The sequence below is a fragment of the Alligator sinensis genome, unplaced genomic scaffold, assembly GCF_000455745.1.
Source record: "Alligator sinensis unplaced genomic scaffold, ASM45574v1 scaffold173_5, whole genome shotgun sequence".
Classification (NCBI taxonomy): Eukaryota; Metazoa; Chordata; order Crocodylia; family Alligatoridae; genus Alligator; species Alligator sinensis.
The window spans coordinates 1,457,947-1,460,818 of NW_005842198.1; positions in this window are offsets into that span (position 1 = coordinate 1,457,947).

Sequence of the window (2,872 nt, forward strand, 5' to 3'; positions counted from 1 at the left end):
CTTCTTTTCTCTGAAATAAAAGGCAGAGGAAGCTGGGGTTCTCAATTGTAAATTACATGGAGGAAGAGGAAAAACTTCTGACATTTTTAAAATAAAGCCCTTTTTTTCCCCCTTGCAGAATGTGCCATTTCCAACCTTCCCTAGGCTGGGTTTCCAGGGTTTGTTTTCTTTATTAAGATATTCCCTCCCCCCCAGCCCAGCCCTCTGCCCCGGCCTGCGCGTGGGTCCTAATATAGATTTAAAAGTCTATTACAGTTTTTAATTTGCATTTCCAGAGTCAGCTTGAAATTTTTTTCTATGCAGTGAATCTTTAAGGAGTTCTCTCCATTTTGCCTAGGCTAACAGTAGGCAGCTACAGTGGAAGAGCAAGTTAATTTTCTTCCTAATAAGGGACTTCAAAGAGTTGTAGGTCACAATTTTACATCAAAGGCAGAAAAGAAGGCAAATTAAAATCTTAACAAAGGAGAGACAGGAGCAGCCCTCTGGGCCATTAGTAAATAAGTGGTGTGAAAAAAGGGACAATGACAGACACTGGAATTAAACTCATTAACACCTTTTTGTCTTGGTGCGAAATCTCTAATTAGGAAATTTATGATCATTTTGCTTATTCCCTCTGTTCTGATTGACTCCAAGCCTTAGAAGGAAGTACCTGGTACAAGGAACATTTGCGGTGGGAGCAGTGGCACAATGTTCTGTGAAGCTGCAGGGAGAAAGTCAAACTACGTTTTAATTACGGGATAACCTTTTCTGTATCAACGCATTTTTGCATGTAGGGACCCCCCCCCCCCCCCCCCCCCCACCATTTGAAGCCAGCCTGCGAATAGTTTAGTGTTTTAAGGCGACTAAAAATACAATGAAACCAAAGCGTGCGCTTGGAAAGCACAAGTGTTTCCTGGCTTGTGACTGCCTTGCTGGAGGACTAGACTACACTGCACGTAAAAAGTTTATGCAACCTGTAGGGTTAAGAGTTTGTGGGGCTGAAGTTCTGAATTTTCCATTATTGATTCTGTAATGTAATTTAAAAATAGGTTATGAGTTTCCTCTTTCCGAGTTTCTACTTCGTATGCAGGAGTCTCTTTTAATCACATGTCCCATGTTTTTAAATACTCGGCGGATTTATTGCCATTAAAATATGATTCAGCTACAATATAATCACTATACCCACAGTATGGATTTTTATAACTACATTTCTTTAAAAATGAAATTCATGTCAGATTATACAGTTAAAGGAATCGACCTTGATAGCTTGCTATAATAAAACTATATCAGCTTGTAATAAATACGGATTATAGCAAAGCAAGCCCCAGAATTAAAATTCCCTGAATCAATATATGAAAATCTGTAGGAAACACCTCTAATCGTATTAAGTTCATCTTTATAGCATTTCCTATCTGCTAATCTAGTGCAAAAACAACTCTGGGTTGGAGGTATTTATTTTCTTCTATTCCACTCTGCTCTTGTAATAGGGGTTTATAGTATAATGTAATGGAGATAACAATATGACATTCAGTTATAGGTTTGTTTTTGTTTTCAATTCAAAAGGAAGTGGGAAGTGAATCCAATGTCCTTGTTTCTTTTAATTGTCTGCACAAGTAGCAAGACTTAATCGCTGCGATGCTGAGAAAGTTTGGGAATGCCTTGAAAACGGAACACGACTTATCACACACACACACACACACACACACACAGTATATACGAGGAGATAAAGGGACGAAAAGGTAAAAATAACCCGGGAGAACTGAATTATCATTTGACCAGTTCCTAGAAGGTCGTCCCTATCACTGGTATTTTATATCTCCAGAAGAGTCCGCTCCCCGCACAGGCACACACGCGGGATATTCACATGCACACACTTGGAGCCTGGACCTAACACTTTGTCTTTGGCTTCTCGTTTGACATCACTGCTGCTCATTTACGGAGTTTATAAAGCGGACAGGATTATTTTATTATCTCATCCCACTGTCTGGTGTCATCAAGATAGATTTTTAATCAACAATACAATCAATATAAGTTCATCCCTAACGGGGAAATACACGTGTCCGACATGGATTGGAACGCACTGATTCTAAGTCATGAATCCCATTAGCGGGGGGAGCCGAATGCAGCCCGCGGGAGGAGGCTGCCTGCACGCGGGGCTTGATTTTTAAGTGCATGTGAAAACTCACAAGGAAAAGACCAAGCTCTCTGCCCAGGTGAAACGGGGCTACAAGCAGCCCCCTTGTCTTCGATGGCGGGGAGGAAAGCCGCGGGGCTGGGGGATTGCGACGGGCAAATGCAAGAGTTGAGAGAGAAAAGCTGGGAGGCGAGAAGTGTCTGGATGGGGGTGGATTCAGGTCAGGGTGGGGGTGGATGATGGCTTATCCGTAGGCAGGAAACGCAGCCAGACCAAATGGACTGGAGGAGAGAACTGCGGAGGGTGACCCGCCTGTTAGCAGAGAGGTTCAAAAGAAAGGCGAAAAGTGGGATGGGGGTAGAAGGGCACAGAGCCTGTAGCCGAGGTGGGGCGGGGAGATGCTGGGCGGCCGACCATGGGGCACGGAGCAGCGCGGTCACGCTGCCAGCCTGCGGGACAAGGGCAGGCGGGCAGATGGAAGCCCACAAAGCGGGAGCAGGCGGGAAGCAACGGGGGACAGCAAGTGACGCCTGGATCTGGCTGCCCCGCCGCGGAGCAGTCTCTGCGGGGACAAGGGCTGAGGGCGCCCGCTGCTCCCGCAGGTCAGCGCCTTTCTCCGGGGGGAGCAGCGGCTGCAGTGCTCCTAGCCCGGACGGACACGTGTCTTCTGGCCGGGACCTGTCAGAGCTGGGAGCGCCGCTCCTGATTTATTACCCCCAGCAGCCCCCTCCCCAGCTCCGCTCCGCTCGGCCCCCGCCC